The sequence below is a fragment of the Ranitomeya variabilis genome, chromosome 1, assembly GCF_051348905.1.
Source record: "Ranitomeya variabilis isolate aRanVar5 chromosome 1, aRanVar5.hap1, whole genome shotgun sequence".
Classification (NCBI taxonomy): Eukaryota; Metazoa; Chordata; class Amphibia; order Anura; family Dendrobatidae; genus Ranitomeya; species Ranitomeya variabilis.
The window spans coordinates 790,150,887-790,171,539 of record NC_135232.1 but is presented as its reverse complement, the minus strand read 5'-3'; the positions used below and the strand labels follow the sequence as shown (position 1 = coordinate 790,171,539).

General features: G+C 35.7%; 10 non-coding genes across 10 annotated transcripts; all 10 read right to left on the bottom strand.

The window, feature by feature from the left end:
* Positions 1–1,793: 1,793 nt before the first annotated feature.
* TRNAR-UCU (transfer RNA arginine (anticodon UCU)) lies at positions 1,794–1,879 on the bottom strand. Its single transcript is given in 2 exon segments — positions 1,794–1,829; positions 1,843–1,879. It is a non-coding gene; the product is annotated as a tRNA-Arg (tRNA).
* Positions 1,880–3,205: 1,326 nt separating this feature from the next.
* TRNAR-UCU (transfer RNA arginine (anticodon UCU)) lies at positions 3,206–3,291 on the bottom strand. The gene is given in 2 exon segments: positions 3,206–3,241; positions 3,255–3,291. It is a non-coding gene; the product is annotated as a tRNA-Arg (tRNA).
* A 1,997-nt stretch (positions 3,292–5,288) lies between these two features.
* Positions 5,289–5,374, bottom strand: TRNAR-UCU (transfer RNA arginine (anticodon UCU)). The gene is given in 2 exon segments: positions 5,289–5,324; positions 5,338–5,374. It is a non-coding gene; the product is annotated as a tRNA-Arg (tRNA).
* A 2,714-nt stretch (positions 5,375–8,088) lies between these two features.
* TRNAR-UCU (transfer RNA arginine (anticodon UCU)) lies at positions 8,089–8,174 on the bottom strand. Its single transcript is given in 2 exon segments — positions 8,089–8,124; positions 8,138–8,174. It is a non-coding gene; the product is annotated as a tRNA-Arg (tRNA).
* Positions 8,175–9,500: 1,326 nt separating this feature from the next.
* On the bottom strand, positions 9,501–9,586 carry TRNAR-UCU (transfer RNA arginine (anticodon UCU)). Its single transcript is given in 2 exon segments — positions 9,501–9,536; positions 9,550–9,586. It is a non-coding gene; the product is annotated as a tRNA-Arg (tRNA).
* A 1,997-nt stretch (positions 9,587–11,583) lies between these two features.
* TRNAR-UCU (transfer RNA arginine (anticodon UCU)) lies at positions 11,584–11,669 on the bottom strand. The gene is given in 2 exon segments: positions 11,584–11,619; positions 11,633–11,669. It is a non-coding gene; the product is annotated as a tRNA-Arg (tRNA).
* Positions 11,670–12,995: 1,326 nt separating this feature from the next.
* Positions 12,996–13,081, bottom strand: TRNAR-UCU (transfer RNA arginine (anticodon UCU)). The gene is given in 2 exon segments: positions 12,996–13,031; positions 13,045–13,081. It is a non-coding gene; the product is annotated as a tRNA-Arg (tRNA).
* A 1,999-nt stretch (positions 13,082–15,080) lies between these two features.
* On the bottom strand, positions 15,081–15,166 carry TRNAR-UCU (transfer RNA arginine (anticodon UCU)). Its single transcript is given in 2 exon segments — positions 15,081–15,116; positions 15,130–15,166. It is a non-coding gene; the product is annotated as a tRNA-Arg (tRNA).
* Positions 15,167–17,869: 2,703 nt separating this feature from the next.
* Positions 17,870–17,955, bottom strand: TRNAR-UCU (transfer RNA arginine (anticodon UCU)). Its single transcript is given in 2 exon segments — positions 17,870–17,905; positions 17,919–17,955. It is a non-coding gene; the product is annotated as a tRNA-Arg (tRNA).
* Positions 17,956–19,281: 1,326 nt separating this feature from the next.
* On the bottom strand, positions 19,282–19,367 carry TRNAR-UCU (transfer RNA arginine (anticodon UCU)). The gene is given in 2 exon segments: positions 19,282–19,317; positions 19,331–19,367. It is a non-coding gene; the product is annotated as a tRNA-Arg (tRNA).
* Between the last annotated feature and the right edge of the window lie 1,286 nt (positions 19,368–20,653).

Here is a 20,653-nt window from a genome sequence, read left to right as displayed (position 1 = left end):
TGAGGACAAGGCAGCTGATATCACTCTGTTCTCATCTTTAAACTTATTTCGACACTTTTTAGCCAAAGAATGTCCACGTTTTGCATATCTTGTAAACACATACAAAAATGACTTTTAAAAAGGTTCAAATTAAAAAAACAACTTGGGACTACTGAAAACAGGAAACAGAACACCAATCACTAGACAAACAATATGCAATAATTTATTGTGCCCTATATGCTATTGTTTGTGTCAATGAGCCTTTAGTATCTGCTCCTTCTACGTTCTTTGACAAGTTCAAACCTAAATACGGCTTCTAATTTTCTCTAAATGTTAATATTAAGCGCAGATCTGATACATTTTTTTTCCTTTTTCATATTTCCAACAACTGAGACAAAGTATGAATGTGGGACTCGAACCCACAACCTTTGAATCACATCAGTTCCCTAGAAGTCCAATGCGCTATCCATTGCGCCACAGAGCCACAAGTCTCTTACTTGAAGTAGGTGTTTTGTCAAATCTAGATACTCAACATTTTCCTGATGACTGGATAACAGAAAGATTTCTTTTCTCTATGGAACTTTGCTTTTGTTTTCTTATTTGTAAAGGTAAAACTGATCAGAAAGAAAATGCATATAATGTAAAAGGGAAAGATCTATTTCATACTAAAACTCATTACATGCACTTTTTTAGTCTTACATGCCAGGAGTTCATTATAAATTACTAACAGAGTTCCCTGTTGGTAAAATGTGGCACAGTAATGTATGCAAGACCACAAAAGGGGTTGATTTTGCTGGTTTCTGACTCTCAAGCTTTGATCTTTTTTACTTTCTACAGCTTCAATGCAGTAGCCACTGACCCTTAGGAACTTAAGCCTAGAAAAATGGCTTGGAACATCAGTTTCGTTGTACGCTAATGGGACACTGGTTTGGGAAGGATATTAGTCAAAACAAAGGAAATAATTTTAGCCATATGATAAGACTATCAGAGAACATTTGTTTTAGTCCAAATGAATGCAGGGAAATTTTCTGGAGTGCTCCTGCTAGATATCCTGATTTTAGAAGTCAGCTATGCTTTTCTTTAGAAGTTTTTCCTTTCCTCATTTTTTCCTTTTACAGTTTTTCTAAAAATATCTAGGACTGTACATTAATGGCCAAAAGATTTCAGACTGATACAAAATTTGGCTTTCACAAAGTTTACTGCTTCAGATTTTATAGTGGTAATTTGTGTTAACGCTAGATTATTATGAAAAGAGATCAGATGATTTGTCCAAAATTATAAACTAATTTCTTACCATAAAAATTAACTTAATAACAAAAAACTCATTTCCACTGAATTTCGGCTCTCCAAAAATTATCTGCTTACATGATTTCAGTGATCTCGTTAGCGAAGCAGAAAGTGTTTATGAGGACAAGGCAGCTGATATCACTCTGTTCTCATCTTTAAACTTATTTCGACACTTTTTAGCCAAAGAATGTCCACGTTTTGCATATCTTGTAAACACATACAAAAATGACTTTTAAAAAGGTTCAAATTAAAAAAAGAAAGAACTTGGGACTACTGAAAACAGGAAACAGAACACCAATCACTAGACAAACAATATGCAATAATTTATTGTGCCCTATATGCTATTGTTTGTGTCAATGAGCCTTTAGTATCTGCTCCTTCTACGTTCTTTGACAAGTTCAAACCTAAATACGGCTTCTAATTTTCTCTAAATGTTAATATTAAGCGCAGATCTGATACATTTTTTTTCCTTTTTCATATTTCCAACAACTGAGACAAAGTATGAATGTCACACAAACTTTAAAATATGACTCTGGTGGGACTCAAACCCACAACCTTTGAATCACATCAGTTCCCTAGAAGTCCAATGCGCTATCCATTGCGCCACAGAGCCACAAGTCTCTTACTTGAAGTAGGTGTTTTGTCAAATCTAGATACTCAACATTTTCCTGATGACTGGATAACAGAAAGATTTCTTTTCTCTATGGAACTTTGCTTTTGTTTTCTTATTTGTAAAGGTAAAACTGATCAGAAAGAAAATGCATATAATGTAAAAGGGAAAGATCTATTTCATACTAAAACTCATTACATGCACTTTTTTAGTCTTACATGCCAGGAGTTCATTATAAATTACTAACAGAGTTCCCTGTTGGTAAAATGTGGCACAGTAATGTATGCAAGACCACAAAAGGGGTTGATTTTGCTGGTTTCTGACTCTCAAGCTTTGATCTTTTTTACTTTCTACAGCTTCAATGCAGTAGCCACTGACCCTTAGGAACTTAAGCCTAGAAAAATGGCTTGGAACATCAGTTTCGTTGTACGCTAATGGGACACTGGTTTGGGAAGGATATTAGTCAAAACAAAGGAAATAATTTTAGCCATATGATAAGACTATCAGAGAACATTTGTTTTAGTCCAAATGAATGCAGGGAAATTTTCTGGAGTGCTCCTGCTAGATATCCTGATTTTAGAAGTCAGCTATGCTTTTCTTTAGAAGTTTTTCCTTTCCTCATTTTTTCCTTTTACAGTTTTTCTAAAAATATCTAGGACTGTACATTAATGGCCAAAAGATTTCAGACTGATACAAAATTTGGCTTTCACAAAGTTTACTGCTTCAGATTTTATAGTGGTAATTTGTGTTAACGCTAGATTATTATGAAAAGAGATCAGATGATTTGTCCAAAATTATAAACTAATTTCTTACCATAAAAATTAACTTAATAACAAAAAACTCATTTCCACTGAATTTCGGCTCTCCAAAAATTATCTGCTTACATGATTTCAGTGATCTCGTTAGCGAAGCAGAAAGTGTTTATGAGGACAAGGCAGCTGATATCACTCTGTTCTCATCTTTAAACTTATTTCGACACTTTTTAGCCAAAGAATGTCCACGTTTTGCATATCTTGTAAACACATACAAAAATGACTTTTAAAAAGGTTCAAATTAAAAAAACAACTTGGGACTACTGAAAACAGGAAACAGAACACCAATCACTAGACAAACAATATGCAATAATTTATTGTGCCCTATATGCTATTGTTTGTGTCAATGAGCCTTTAGTATCTGCTCCTTCTACGTTCTTTGACAAGTTCAAACCTAAATACGGCTTCTAATTTTCTCTAAATGTTAATATTAAGCGCAGATCTGATACATTTTTTTTCCTTTTTCATATTTCCAACAACTGAGACAAAGTATGAATGTCACACAAACTTTAAAATATGACTCTGGTGGGACTCGAACCCACAACCTTTGAATCACATCAGTTCCCTAGAAGTCCAATGCGCTATCCATTGCGCCACAGAGCCACAAGTCTCTTACTTGAAGTAGGTGTTTTGTCAAATCTAGATACTCAACATTTTCCTGATGACTGGATAACAGAAAGATTTCTTTTCTCTATGGAACTTTGCTTTTGTTTTCTTATTTGTAAAGGTAAAACTGATCAGAAAGAAAATGCATATAATGTAAAAGGGAAAGATCTATTTCATACTAAAACTCATTACATGCACTTTTTTAGGCCGGCGTCACACTCGGCGTAAGACAATACGGTCCGTATTTTACGGCCGTAATACGGCCGAAATACGGTGAAATGTTCCCAAAATAGTGATCCGTAGTCAGGGTGTGTCAGCGTATTTTGCGCATGGCATCCTCCGTATGTAATCCGTATGGCATCCGTACTGCGAGATTTTCGCGCAGGCTTGCAAAACCGACATCTAATGGATTTATGTGCTCAAATGTTCGGGAAAACATATATACAGTATATATATATATATATGTCATTGAGACACATATATATATATTCTGTATTTATATTTCATTCAGCGCGATATCTGTTAAAAGCCGGTAATTCAATTGCCGGCTTCTCATTTCTCCTGCACAAACCCGACAGGATATGAGACATGGTTTACATACAGTAAACCATCTCATATCCCCTTTTTTTTTGCATATTCCACATTACTAATGTTAGTAGTGTGTATGTGCAAAATTTCAGCGCTGTAGCTGCTGAAATAAAGGGTTAAATGGCGGAAAAAATTGGCGTGGGCTCCCGCGCAATTTTCTCCGCCAGAATGGTAAAGCCAGTGACTGAGGGCAGATATTAATAGCCAGGAGAGGGTCCTTGGTTATTGGCCCCCCCGTGGCTAAAAACATCTGCCCCCAGCCACCCCAGAAAAGGCACATCTGGAAGATGCGCCTATTCTGGCACTTGGCCACTCTCTTCCCACTCCCTGTAGCGGTGGGATATGGGGTAATGAAGGGTTAATGCCACCTTGCTATTGGAAGGTGACATTAAGCCAGATTAATAAAGGAGAGGCGTCAATTATGACACCTATCCATTATTAATCCAATTGTAGGAAAGGGTTAAAAAACACACACACACATGATTTAAAAGTATTTTAATGAAAAAAACACAGCGGTTGTTGTAATAATTTATTGTACTCTCAGTCCATCAGGAACACCCTCGCTTGGAAAAATAATAAACGCACAAGATACATACCTTCTGCTGTCAGATCAGGTCCCACGAAGTAATCCATCTGAAGGGGTTAACTAATATTACAGGCAGAGCTGCGATAAACCGCTCGCTCGTACCTGTAATCCCCGGGTGCTGAAAGGAAAGCAGTGATCTATACTTACATTCAGTTGCGGTGATGCGCCCCTGCTGGATGTTCTCATGAACTGCAGCCTGGGAACTTTTTCCCACGCTACAGGTCATATGAGGACATCCACCAGGGGGCGCATCACCGCGACTGAAGGAAATGTAGGTCATTGACCTACAAGTTACGGTTCTTACCATAAAAATTAACTTAATAACTAAAAACTCATTTCCACTGAATTTCGGCTCTCCAAAAATTACTTGCTTACATGATTTCAGTGATCTCGTTAGCGAAGCAGAAAGTGTTTATGAGGACAAGGCAGCTGATATCACTCTGTTCTCATCTTTAAACTTATTTCGACACTTTTTAGCCAAAGAATGTCCACGTTTTGCATATCTTGTAAACACATACAAAAATGACTTTTAAAAAGGTTCAAATTAAAAAAAGAACTTGGGACTACTGAAAACAGGAAACAGAACACCAATCACTAGACAAACATTATGCAATAATTTATTGTGCCCTATATGCTATTGTTTGTGTCAATGAGCCTTTAGTATCTGCTCCTTCTACGTTCTTTGACAAGTTCAAACCTAAATACGGCTTCTAATTTTCTCTAAATGTTAATATGAAGTGCAGATCTGATACATTTTTTTTCCTTTTTCATATTTCCAACAACTGAGACAAAGTATGAATGTCACACAAACTTTAAAATATGACTCTGGTGGGACTCGAACCCACAAACTTTGAATCACATCAGTTCCCTAGAAGTCCAATGTGCTATCCATTGCGCCACAGAGCCACAAGTCTCTTACTTGAAGTAGGTGTTTTGTCAAATCTAGATACTCAACATTTTCCTGATGACTGGATAACAGAAAGATTTCTTTTCTCTATGGAACTTTGCTTTTGTTTTCTTATTTGTAAAGGTAAAACTGATCAGAAAGAAAATGCATATAATGTAAAAGGGAAAGATCTATTTCATACTAAAACTCATTACATGCACTTTTTTAGTCTTACATGCCAGGAGTTCATTATAAATTACTAACAGAGTTCCCTGTTGGTAAAATGTGGCACAGTAATGTATGCAAGACCACAAAAGGGGTTGATTTTGCTGGTTTCTGACTCTCAAGCTTTGATCTTTTTTACTTTCTACAGCTTCAATGCAGTAGCCACTGACCCTTAGGAACTTAAGCCTAGAAAAATGGCTTGGAACATCAGTTTCATTGTATGCTAATGGGACACTGGTTTGGGAAGGATATTAGTCAAAACAAAGGAAATAATTTTAGCCATATGATAAGACTATCAGAGAACATTTGTTTTAGTCCAAATAAATGCAGGGAAATTTTCTGGAGTACTCCTGCTAGATATCCTGATTTTAGAAGTCAGCAATGCTTTTCTTTAGAAGTTTTTCCTTTCCTCATTTTTTCCTTTTACAGTTTTTCTAAAAATATCTAGGACTGTACATTAATGGCCAAAAGATTTCAGACTGATACAAAATTTGGCTTTCACAAAGTTTACTGCTTCAGATTTTATAGTGGTAATTTGTGTTAACGCTAGATTATTATGAAAAGAGATCAGATGATTTGTCCAAAATTATAAACTAATTTCTTACCATAAAAATTAACTTAATAACAAAAAACTCATTTCCACTGAATTTCGGCTCTCCAAAAATTACCTGCTTACATGATTTCAGTGATCTCGTTAGCGAAGCAGAAAGTGTTTATGAGGACAAGGCAGCTGATATCACTCTGTTCTCATCTTTAAACTTATTTCGACACTTTTTAGCCAAAGAATGTCCACGTTTTGCATATCTTGTAAACACATACAAAAATGACTTTTAAAAAGGTTCAAATTAAAAAAACAACTTGGGACTACTGAAAACAGGAAACAGAACACCAATCACTAGACAAACAATATGCAATAATTTATTGTGCCCTATATGCTATTGTTTGTGTCAATGAGCCTTTAGTATCTGCTCCTTCTACGTTCTTTGACAAGTTCAAACCTAAATACGGCTTCTAATTTTCTCTAAATGTTAATATTAAGCGCAGATCTGATACATTTTTTTTCCTTTTTCATATTTCCAACAACTGAGACAAAGTATGAATGTGGGACTCGAACCCACAACCTTTGAATCACATCAGTTCCCTAGAAGTCCAATGCGCTATCCATTGCGCCACAGAGCCACAAGTCTCTTACTTGAAGTAGGTGTTTTGTCAAATCTAGATACTCAACATTTTCCTGATGACTGGATAACAGAAAGATTTCTTTTCTCTATGGAACTTTGCTTTTGTTTTCTTATTTGTAAAGGTAAAACTGATCAGAAAGAAAATGCATATAATGTAAAAGGGAAAGATCTATTTCATACTAAAACTCATTACATGCACTTTTTTAGTCTTACATGCCAGGAGTTCATTATAAATTACTAACAGAGTTCCCTGTTGGTAAAATGTGGCACAGTAATGTATGCAAGACCACAAAAGGGGTTGATTTTGCTGGTTTCTGACTCTCAAGCTTTGATCTTTTTTACTTTCTACAGCTTCAATGCAGTAGCCACTGACCCTTAGGAACTTAAGCCTAGAAAAATGGCTTGGAACATCAGTTTCGTTGTACGCTAATGGGACACTGGTTTGGGAAGGATATTAGTCAAAACAAAGGAAATAATTTTAGCCATATGATAAGACTATCAGAGAACATTTGTTTTAGTCCAAATGAATGCAGGGAAATTTTCTGGAGTGCTCCTGCTAGATATCCTGATTTTAGAAGTCAGCTATGCTTTTCTTTAGAAGTTTTTCCTTTCCTCATTTTTTCCTTTTACAGTTTTTCTAAAAATATCTAGGACTGTACATTAATGGCCAAAAGATTTCAGACTGATACAAAATTTGGCTTTCACAAAGTTTACTGCTTCAGATTTTATAGTGGTAATTTGTGTTAACGCTAGATTATTATGAAAAGAGATCAGATGATTTGTCCAAAATTATAAACTAATTTCTTACCATAAAAATTAACTTAATAACAAAAAACTCATTTCCACTGAATTTCGGCTCTCCAAAAATTATCTGCTTACATGATTTCAGTGATCTCGTTAGCGAAGCAGAAAGTGTTTATGAGGACAAGGCAGCTGATATCACTCTGTTCTCATCTTTAAACTTATTTCGACACTTTTTAGCCAAAGAATGTCCACGTTTTGCATATCTTGTAAACACATACAAAAATGACTTTTAAAAAGGTTCAAATTAAAAAAAGAAAGAACTTGGGACTACTGAAAACAGGAAACAGAACACCAATCACTAGACAAACAATATGCAATAATTTATTGTGCCCTATATGCTATTGTTTGTGTCAATGAGCCTTTAGTATCTGCTCCTTCTACGTTCTTTGACAAGTTCAAACCTAAATACGGCTTCTAATTTTCTCTAAATGTTAATATTAAGCGCAGATCTGATACATTTTTTTTCCTTTTTCATATTTCCAACAACTGAGACAAAGTATGAATGTCACACAAACTTTAAAATATGACTCTGGTGGGACTCAAACCCACAACCTTTGAATCACATCAGTTCCCTAGAAGTCCAATGCGCTATCCATTGCGCCACAGAGCCACAAGTCTCTTACTTGAAGTAGGTGTTTTGTCAAATCTAGATACTCAACATTTTCCTGATGACTGGATAACAGAAAGATTTCTTTTCTCTATGGAACTTTGCTTTTGTTTTCTTATTTGTAAAGGTAAAACTGATCAGAAAGAAAATGCATATAATGTAAAAGGGAAAGATCTATTTCATACTAAAACTCATTACATGCACTTTTTTAGTCTTACATGCCAGGAGTTCATTATAAATTACTAACAGAGTTCCCTGTTGGTAAAATGTGGCACAGTAATGTATGCAAGACCACAAAAGGGGTTGATTTTGCTGGTTTCTGACTCTCAAGCTTTGATCTTTTTTACTTTCTACAGCTTCAATGCAGTAGCCACTGACCCTTAGGAACTTAAGCCTAGAAAAATGGCTTGGAACATCAGTTTCGTTGTACGCTAATGGGACACTGGTTTGGGAAGGATATTAGTCAAAACAAAGGAAATAATTTTAGCCATATGATAAGACTATCAGAGAACATTTGTTTTAGTCCAAATGAATGCAGGGAAATTTTCTGGAGTGCTCCTGCTAGATATCCTGATTTTAGAAGTCAGCTATGCTTTTCTTTAGAAGTTTTTCCTTTCCTCATTTTTTCCTTTTACAGTTTTTCTAAAAATATCTAGGACTGTACATTAATGGCCAAAAGATTTCAGACTGATACAAAATTTGGCTTTCACAAAGTTTACTGCTTCAGATTTTATAGTGGTAATTTGTGTTAACGCTAGATTATTATGAAAAGAGATCAGATGATTTGTCCAAAATTATAAACTAATTTCTTACCATAAAAATTAACTTAATAACAAAAAACTCATTTCCACTGAATTTCGGCTCTCCAAAAATTATCTGCTTACATGATTTCAGTGATCTCGTTAGCGAAGCAGAAAGTGTTTATGAGGACAAGGCAGCTGATATCACTCTGTTCTCATCTTTAAACTTATTTCGACACTTTTTAGCCAAAGAATGTCCACGTTTTGCATATCTTGTAAACACATACAAAAATGACTTTTAAAAAGGTTCAAATTAAAAAAACAACTTGGGACTACTGAAAACAGGAAACAGAACACCAATCACTAGACAAACAATATGCAATAATTTATTGTGCCCTATATGCTATTGTTTGTGTCAATGAGCCTTTAGTATCTGCTCCTTCTACGTTCTTTGACAAGTTCAAACCTAAATACGGCTTCTAATTTTCTCTAAATGTTAATATTAAGCGCAGATCTGATACATTTTTTTTCCTTTTTCATATTTCCAACAACTGAGACAAAGTATGAATGTCACACAAACTTTAAAATATGACTCTGGTGGGACTCGAACCCACAACCTTTGAATCACATCAGTTCCCTAGAAGTCCAATGCGCTATCCATTGCGCCACAGAGCCACAAGTCTCTTACTTGAAGTAGGTGTTTTGTCAAATCTAGATACTCAACATTTTCCTGATGACTGGATAACAGAAAGATTTCTTTTCTCTATGGAACTTTGCTTTTGTTTTCTTATTTGTAAAGGTAAAACTGATCAGAAAGAAAATGCATATAATGTAAAAGGGAAAGATCTATTTCATACTAAAACTCATTACATGCACTTTTTTAGGCCGGCGTCACACTCGGCGTAAGACAATACGGTCCGTATTTTACGGCCGTAATACGGCCGAAATACGGTGAAATGTTCCCAAAATAGTGATCCGTAGTCAGGGTGTGTCAGCGTATTTTGCGCATGGCATCCTCCGTATGTAATCCGTATGGCATCCGTACTGCGAGATTTTCGCGCAGGCTTGCAAAACCGACATCTAATGGATTTATGTGCTCAAATGTTCGGGAAAACATATATACAGTATATATATATATATATGTCATTGAGACACATATATATATATTCTGTATTTATATTTCATTCAGCGCGATATCTGTTAAAAGCCGGTAATTCAATTGCCGGCTTCTCATTTCTCCTGCACAAACCCGACAGGATATGAGACATGGTTTACATACAGTAAACCATCTCATATCCCCTTTTTTTTTGCATATTCCACATTACTAATGTTAGTAGTGTGTATGTGCAAAATTTCAGCGCTGTAGCTGCTGAAATAAAGGGTTAAATGGCGGAAAAAATTGGCGTGGGCTCCCGCGCAATTTTCTCCGCCAGAATGGTAAAGCCAGTGACTGAGGGCAGATATTAATAGCCAGGAGAGGGTCCTTGGTTATTGGCCCCCCCGTGGCTAAAAACATCTGCCCCCAGCCACCCCAGAAAAGGCACATCTGGAAGATGCGCCTATTCTGGCACTTGGCCACTCTCTTCCCACTCCCTGTAGCGGTGGGATATGGGGTAATGAAGGGTTAATGCCACCTTGCTATTGGAAGGTGACATTAAGCCAGATTAATAAAGGAGAGGCGTCAATTATGACACCTATCCATTATTAATCCAATTGTAGGAAAGGGTTAAAAAACACACACACACATGATTTAAAAGTATTTTAATGAAAAAAACACAGCGGTTGTTGTAATAATTTATTGTACTCTCAGTCCATCAGGAACACCCTCGCTTGGAAAAATAATAAACGCACAAGATACATACCTTCTGCTGTCAGATCAGGTCCCACGAAGTAATCCATCTGAAGGGGTTAACTAATATTACAGGCAGAGCTGCGATAAACCGCTCGCTCGTACCTGTAATCCCCGGGTGCTGAAAGGAAAGCAGTGATCTATACTTACATTCAGTTGCGGTGATGCGCCCCTGCTGGATGTTCTCATGAACTGCAGCCTGGGAACTTTTTCCCACGCTACAGGTCATATGAGGACATCCACCAGGGGGCGCATCACCGCGACTGAAGGAAATGTAGGTCATTGACCTACAAGTTACGGTTCTTACCATAAAAATTAACTTAATAACTAAAAACTCATTTCCACTGAATTTCGGCTCTCCAAAAATTACTTGCTTACATGATTTCAGTGATCTCGTTAGCGAAGCAGAAAGTGTTTATGAGGACAAGGCAGCTGATATCACTCTGTTCTCATCTTTAAACTTATTTCGACACTTTTTAGCCAAAGAATGTCCACGTTTTGCATATCTTGTAAACACATACAAAAATGACTTTTAAAAAGGTTCAAATTAAAAAAAGAACTTGGGACTACTGAAAACAGGAAACAGAACACCAATCACTAGACAAACATTATGCAATAATTTATTGTGCCCTATATGCTATTGTTTGTGTCAATGAGCCTTTAGTATCTGCTCCTTCTACGTTCTTTGACAAGTTCAAACCTAAATACGGCTTCTAATTTTCTCTAAATGTTAATATGAAGTGCAGATCTGATACATTTTTTTTCCTTTTTCATATTTCCAACAACTGAGACAAAGTATGAATGTCACACAAACTTTAAAATATGACTCTGGTGGGACTCGAACCCACAAACTTTGAATCACATCAGTTCCCTAGAAGTCCAACGTGCTATCCATTGCGCCACAGAGCCACAAGTCTCTTACTTGAAGTAGGTGTTTTGTCAAATCTAGATACTCAACATTTTCCTGATGACTGGATAACAGAAAGATTTCTTTTCTCTATGGAACTTTGCTTTTGTTTTCTTATTTGTAAAGGTAAAACTGATCAGAAAGAAAATGCATATAATGTAAAAGGGAAAGATCTATTTCATACTAAAACTCATTACATGCACTTTTTTAGTCTTACATGCCAGGAGTTCATTATAAATTACTAACAGAGTTCCCTGTTGGTAAAATGTGGCACAGTAATGTATGCAAGACCACAAAAGGGGTTGATTTTGCTGGTTTCTGACTCTCAAGCTTTGATCTTTTTTACTTTCTACAGCTTCAATGCAGTAGCCACTGACCCTTAGGAACTTAAGCCTAGAAAAATGGCTTGGAACATCAGTTTCATTGTATGCTAATGGGACACTGGTTTGGGAAGGATATTAGTCAAAACAAAGGAAATAATTTTAGCCATATGATAAGACTATCAGAGAACATTTGTTTTAGTCCAAATGAATGCAGGGAAATTTTCTGGAGTACTCCTGCTAGATATCCTGATTTTAGAAGTCAGCAATGCTTTTCTTTAGAAGTTTTTCCTTTCCTCATTTTTTCCTTTTACAGTTTTTCTAAAAATATCTAGGACTGTACATTAATGGCCAAAAGATTTCAGACTGATACAAAATTTGGCTTTCACAAAGTTTACTGCTTCAGATTTTATAGTGGTAATTTGTGTTAACGCTAGATTATTATGAAAAGAGATCAGATGATTTGTCCAAAATTATAAACTAATTTCTTACCATAAAAATTAACTTAATAACAAAAAACTCATTTCCACTGAATTTCGGCTCTCCAAAAATTACCTGCTTACATGATTTCAGTGATCTCGTTAGCGAAGCAGAAAGTGTTTATGAGGACAAGGCAGCTGATATCACTCTGTTCTCATCTTTAAACTTATTTCGACACTTTTTAGCCAAAGAATGTCCACGTTTTGCATATCTTGTAAACACATACAAAAATGACTTTTAAAAAGGTTCAAATTAAAAAAACAACTTGGGACTACTGAAAACAGGAAACAGAACACCAATCACTAGACAAACAATATGCAATAATTTATTGTGCCCTATATGCTATTGTTTGTGTCAATGAGCCTTTAGTATCTGCTCCTTCTACGTTCTTTGACAAGTTCAAACCTAAATACGGCTTCTAATTTTCTCTAAATGTTAATATTAAGCGCAGATCTGATACATTTTTTTTCCTTTTTCATATTTCCAACAACTGAGACAAAGTATGAATGTCACACAAACTTTAAAATATGACTCTGGTGGGACTCGAACCCACAACCTTTGAATCACATCAGTTCCCTAGAAGTCCAATGCGCTATCCATTGCGCCACAGAGCCACAAGTCTCTTACTTGAAGTAGGTGTTTTGTCAAATCTAGATACTCAACATTTTCCTGATGACTGGATAACAGAAAGATTTCTTTTCTCTATGGAACTTTGCTTTTGTTTTCTTATTTGTAAAGGTAAAACTGATCAGAAAGAAAATGCATATAATGTAAAAGGGAAAGATCTATTTCATACTAAAACTCATTACATGCACTTTTTTAGGCCGGCGTCACACTCGGCGTAAGACAATACGGTCCGTATTTTACGGCCGTAATACGGCCGAAATACGGTGAAATGTTCCCAAAATAGTGATCCGTAGTCAGGGTGTGTCAGCGTATTTTGCGCATGGCATCCTCCGTATGTAATCCGTATGGCATCCGTACTGCGAGATTTTCGCGCAGGCTTGCAAAACCGACATCTAATGGATTTATGTGCTCAAATGTTCGGGAAAACATATATACAGTATATATATATATATATATGTCATTGAGACACATATATATATATTCTGTATTTATATTTCATTCAGCGCGATATCTGTTAAAAGCCGGTAATTCAATTGCCGGCTTCTCATTTCTCCTGCACAAACCCGACAGGATATGAGACATGGTTTACATACAGTAAACCATCTCATATCCCCTTTTTTTTTGCATATTCCACATTACTAATGTTAGTAGTGTGTATGTGCAAAATTTCAGCGCTGTAGCTGCTGAAATAAAGGGTTAAATGGCGGAAAAAATTGGCGTGGGCTCCCGCGCAATTTTCTCCGCCAGAATGGTAAAGCCAGTGACTGAGGGCAGATATTAATAGCCAGGAGAGGGTCCTTGGTTATTGGCCCCCCCGTGGCTAAAAACATCTGCCCCCAGCCACCCCAGAAAAGGCACATCTGGAAGATGCGCCTATTCTGGCACTTGGCCACTCTCTTCCCACTCCCTGTAGCGGTGGGATATGGGGTAATGAAGGGTTAATGCCACCTTGCTATTGGAAGGTGACATTAAGCCAGATTAATAAAGGAGAGGCGTCAATTATGACACCTATCCATTATTAATCCAATTGTAGGAAAGGGTTAAAAAACACACACACACATGATTTAAAAGTATTTTAATGAAAAAAACACAGCGGTTGTTGTAATAATTTATTGTACTCTCAGTCCATCAGGAACACCCTCGCTTGGAAAAATAATAAACGCACAAGATACATACCTTCTGCTGTCAGATCAGGTCCCACGAAGTAATCCATCTGAAGGGGTTAACTAATATTACAGGCAGAGCTGCGATAAACCGCTCGCTCGTACCTGTAATCCCCGGGTGCTGAAAGGAAAGCAGTGATCTATACTTACATTCAGTTGCGGTGATGCGCCCCTGCTGGATGTTCTCATGAACTGCAGCCTGGGAACTTTTTCCCACGCTACAGGTCATATGAGGACATCCACCAGGGGGCGCATCACCGCGACTGAAGGAAATGTAGGTCATTGACCTACAAGTTACGGTTCTTACCATAAAAATTAACTTAATAACTAAAAACTCATTTCCACTGAATTTCGGCTCTCCAAAAATTACTTGCTTACATGATTTCAGTGATCTCGTTAGCGAAGCAGAAAGTGTTTATGAGGACAAGGCAGCTGATATCACTCTGTTCTCATCTTTAAACTTATTTCGACACTTTTTAGCCAAAGAATGTCCACGTTTTGCATATCTTGTAAACACATACAAAAATGACTTTTAAAAAGGTTCAAATTAAAAAAAGAACTTGGGACTACTGAAAACAGGAAACAGAACACCAATCACTAGACAAACATTATGCAATAATTTATTGTGCCCTATATGCTATTGTTTGTGTCAATGAGCCTTTAGTATCTGCTCCTTCTACGTTCTTTGACAAGTTCAAACCTAAATACGGCTTCTAATTTTCTCTAAATGTTAATATGAAGTGCAGATCTGATACATTTTTTTTCCTTTTTCATATTTCCAACAACTGAGACAAAGTATGAATGTCACACAAACTTTAAAATATGACTCTGGTGGGACTCGAACCCACAAACTTTGAATCACATCAGTTCCCTAGAAGTCCAATGTGCTATCCATTGCGCCACAGAGCCACAAGTCTCTTACTTGAAGTAGGTGTTTTGTCAAATCTAGATACTCAACATTTTCCTGATGACTGGATAACAGAAAGATTTCTTTTCTCTATGGAACTTTGCTTTTGTTTTCTTATTTGTAAAGGTAAAACTGATCAGAAAGAAAATGCATATAATGTAAAAGGGAAAGATCTATTTCATACTAAAACTCATTACATGCACTTTTTTAGTCTTACATGCCAGGAGTTCATTATAAATTACTAACAGAGTTCCCTGTTGGTAAAATGTGGCACAGTAATGTATGCAAGACCACAAAAGGGGTTGATTTTGCTGGTTTCTGACTCTCAAGCTTTGATCTTTTTTACTTTCTACAGCTTCAATGCAGTAGCCACTGACCCTTAGGAACTTAAGCCTAGAAAAATGGCTTGGAACATCAGTTTCATTGTATGCTAATGGGACACTGGTTTGGGAAGGATATTAGTCAAAACAAAGGAAATAATTTTAGCCATATGATAAGACTATCAGAGAACATTTGTTTTAGTCCAAATAAATGCAGGGAAATTTTCTGGAGTACTCCTGCTAGATATCCTGATTTTAGAAGTCAGCAATGCTTTTCTTTAGAAGTTTTTCCTTTCCTCATTTTTTCCTTTTACAGTTTTTCTAAAAATATCTAGGACTGTACATTAATGGCCAAAAGATTTCAGACTGATACAAAATTTGGCTTTCACAAAGTTTACTGCTTCAGATTTTATAGTGGTAATTTGTGTTAACGCTAGATTATTATGAAAAGAGATCAGATGATTTGTCCAAAATTATAAACTAATTTCTTACCATAAAAATTAACTTAATAACAAAAAACTCATTTCCACTGAATTTCGGCTCTCCAAAAATTACCTGCTTACATGATTTCAGTGATCTCGTTAGCGAAGCAGAAAGTGTTTATGAGGACAAGGCAGCTGATATCACTCTGTTCTCATCTTTAAACTTATTTCGACACTTTTTAGCCAAAGAATGTCCACGTTTTGCATATCTTGTAAACACATACAAAAATGACTTTTAAAAAGGTTCAAATTAAAAAAACAACTTGGGACTACTGAAAACAGGAAACAGAACACCAATCACTAGACAAACAATATGCAATAATTTATTGTGCCCTATATGCTATTGTTTGTGTCAATGAGCCTTTAGTATCTGCTCCTTCTACGTTCTTTGACAAGTTCAAACCTAAATACGGCTTCTAATTTTCTCTAAATGTTAGAGCAGATCTGATACATTTTTTTTCCTTTTTCATATTTCCAACAACTGAGACAAAGTATGAATGTGGGACTCGAACCCACAACCTTTGAATCACATCAGTTCCCTAGAAGTCCAATGCGCTATCCATTGCGCCACAGAGCCACAAGTCTCTTACTTGAAGTAGGTGTTTTGTCAAATCTAGATACTCAATATTTTCCTGATGACTGGATAACAGAAAGATTTCTTTTCTCTATGGAACTTTGCTTTTGTTTTCTTATTTGTAAAGGTAAAATTGATCAGAAAGAGAATGCATATAATGTAAAAGGGAAAGATCTATTTCATACTAAAACTCATTACATGCACTTTTTTAGTCTTACATGCCAGGAGTTCATTATAAATTACTAACAGAGTTCCCTGTTGGTAAAATGTGGCACAGTAATGTATGCAAGACCACAAAAGGGGTTGATTTTGCTGGTTTCTGACTCTCAAGCTTTGATCTTTTTTACTTTCTACAGCTTCAATGCAGTAGCCACTGACCCTTAGGAACTTAAGCCTAGAAAAATGGCTTGGAACATCAGTTTCGTTGTACGCTAATGGGACACTGGTTTGGGAAGGATATTAGTCAAAACAAAGGAAATAATTTTAGCCATATGATAAGACTATCAGAGAACATTTGTTTTAGTCCAAATGAATGCAGGGAAATTTTCTGGAGTGCTCCTGCTAGATATCCTGATTTTAGAAGTCAGCTATGCTTTTCTTTAGAAGTTTTTCCTTTCCTCATTTTTTCCTTTTACAGTTTTTCTAAAAATATCTAGGACTGTACATTAATGGCCAAAATATTTCAGACTGATACAAAATTTGGCTTTCACAAAGTTTACTGCTTCAGATTTTATAGTGGTAATTTGTGTTAACGCTAGATTATTATGAAAAGAGTTCAGATGATTTGTCCAAAATTATAAACTAATTTCTTACCATAAAAATTAACTTAATAACAAAAAACTCATTTCCACTGAATTTCGGCTCTCCAAAAATTACTTGCTTACATGATTTCAGTGATCTCGTTAGCGAAGCAGAAAGTGTTTATGAGGACAAGGCAGCTGATATCACTCTGTTCTCATCTTTAAACTTATTTCGACACTTTTTAGCCAAAGAATGTCCACGTTTTGCATATCTTGTAAACACATACAAAAATGACTTTTAAAAAGGTTCAAATTAAAAAAAGAACTTGGGACTACTGAAAACAGGAAACAGAACACCAATCACTAGACAAACAATATGCAATAATTTATTGTGCCCTATATGCTATTGTTTGTGTCAATGAGCCTTTAGTATCTGCTCCTTCTACGTTCTTTGACAAGTTCAAACCTAAATACGGCTTCTAATTTTCTCTAAATGTTAATATGAAGTGCAGATCTGATACATTTTTTTTCCTTTTTCATATTTCCAACAACTGAGACAAAGTATGAATGTCACACAAACTTTAAAATATGACTCTGGTGGGACTCGAACCCACAAACTTTGAATCACATCAGTTCCCTAGAAGTCCAATGCGCTATCCATTGCGCCACAGAGCCACAAGTCTCTTACTTGAAGTAGGTGTTTTGTCAAATCTAGATACTCAACATTTTCCTGATGACTGGATAACAGAAAGATTTCTTTTCTCTATGGAACTTTGCTTTTGTTTTCTTATTTGTAAAGGTAAAACTGATCAGAAAGAAAATGCATATAATGTAAAAGGGAAAGATCTATTTCATACTAAAACTCATTACATGCACTTTTTTAGTCTTACATGCCAGGAGTTCATTATAAATTACTAACAGAGTTCCCTGTTGGTAAAATGTGGCACAGTAATGTATGCAAGACCACAAAAGGGGTTGATTTTGCTGGTTTCTGACTCTCAAGCTTTGATCTTTTTTACTTTCTACAGCTTCAATGCAGTAGCCACTGACCCTTAGGAACTTAAGCCTAGAAAAATGGCTTGGAACATCAGTTTCGTTGTACGCTAATGGGACACTGGTTTGGGAAGGATATTAGTCAAAACAAAGGAAATAATTTTAGCCATATGATAAGACTATCAGAGAACATTTGTTTTAGTCCAAATGAATGCAGGGAAATTTTCTGGAGTGCTCCTGCTAGATATCCTGATTTTAGAAGTCAGCTATGCTTTTCTTTAGAAGTTTTTCCTTTCCTCATTTTTTCCTTTTACAGTTTTTCTAAAAATATCTAGGACTGTACATTAATGGCCAAAAGATTTCAGACTGATACAAAATTTGGCTTTCACAAAGTTTACTGCTTCAGATTTTATAGTGGTAATTTGTGTTAACGCTAGATTATTATGAAAAGAGATCAGATGATTTGTCCAAAATTATAAACTAATTTCTTACCATAAAAATTAACTTAATAACAAAAAACTCATTTCCACTGAATTTCGGCTCTCCAAAAATTATCTGCTTACATGATTTCAGTGATCTCGTTAGCGAAGCAGAAAGTGTTTATGAGGACAAGGCAGCTGATATCACTCTGTTCTCATCTTTAAACTTATTTCGACACTTTTTAGCCAAAGAATGTCCACGTTTTGCATATCTTGTAAACACATACAAAAATGACTTTTAAAAAGGTTCAAATTAAAAAAAGAACTTGGGACTACTGAAAACAGGAAACAGAACACCAATCACTAGACAAACAATATGCAATAATTTATTGTGCCCTATATGCTATTGTTTGTGTCAATGAGCCTTTAGTATCTGCTCCTTCTACGTTCTTTGACAAGTTCAAACCTAAATACGGCTTCTAATTTTCTCTAAATGTTAATATGAAGTGCAGATCTGATACATTTTTTTTCCTTTTTCATATTTCCAACAACTGAGACAAAGTATGAATGTCACACAAACTTTAAAATATGACTCTGGTGGGACTCAAACCCACAACCTTTGAATCACATCAGTTCCCTAGAAGTCCAATGTGCTATCCATTGCGCCACAGAGCCACAAGTCTCTTACTTGAAGTAGGTGTTTTGTCAAATCTAGATACTCAACATTTTCCTGATGACTGGATAACAGAAAGATTTCTTTTCTCTATGGAACTTTGCTTTTGTTTTCTTATTTGTAAAGGTAAAACTGATCAGAAAGAAAATGCATATAATGTAAAAGGGAAAGATCTATTTCATACTAAAACTCATTACATGCACTTTTTTAGTCTTACATGCCAGGAGTTCATTATAAATTACTAACAGAGTTCCCTGTTGGTAAAATGTGGCACAGTAATGTATGCAAGACCACAAAAGGGGTTGATTTTGCTGGTTTCTGACTCTCAAGCTTTGATCTTTTTTACTTTCTACAGCTTCAATGCAGTAGCCACTGACCCTTAGGAACTTAAGCCTAGAAAAATGGCTTGGAACATCAGTTTCGTTGTACGCTAATGGGACACTGGTTTGGGAAGGATATTAGTCAAAACAAAGGAAATAATTTTAGCCATATGATAAGACTATCAGAGAACATTTGTTTTAGTCCAAATGAATGCAGGGAAATTTTCTGGAGTGCTCCTGCTAGATATCCTGATTTTAGAAGTCAGCTATGCTTTTCTTTAGAAGTTTTTCCTTTCCTCATTTTTTCCTTTTACAGTTTTTCTAAAAATATCTAGGACTGTACATTAATGGCCAAAAGATTTCAGACTGATACAAAATTTGGCTTTCACAAAGTTTACTGCTTCAGATTTTATAGTGGTAATTTGTGTTAACGCTAGATTATTATGAAAAGAGATCAGATGATTTGTCCAAAATTATAAACTAATTTCTTACCATAAAAATTAACTTAATAACAAAAAACTCATTTCCACTGAATTTCGGCTCTCCAAAAATTATCTGCTTACATGATTTCAGTGATCTCGTTAGCGAAGCAGAAAGTGTTTATGAGGACAAGGCAGCTGATATCACTCTGTTCTCATCTTTAAACTTATTTCGACACTTTTTAGCCAAAGAATGTCCACGTTTTGCATATCTTGTAAACACATACAAAAATGACTTTTAAAAAGGTTCAAATTAAAAAAAGAACTTGGGACTACTGAAAACAGGAAACAGAACACCAATCACTAGACAAACAATATGCAATAATTTATTGTGCCCTATATGCTATTGTTTGTGTCAATGAGCCTTTAGTATCTGCTCCTTCTACGTTCTTTGACAAGTTCAAACCTAAATACGGCTTCTAATTTTCTCTAAATGTTAATATTAAGCGCAGATCTGATACATTTTTTTTCCTTTTTCATATTTCCAAC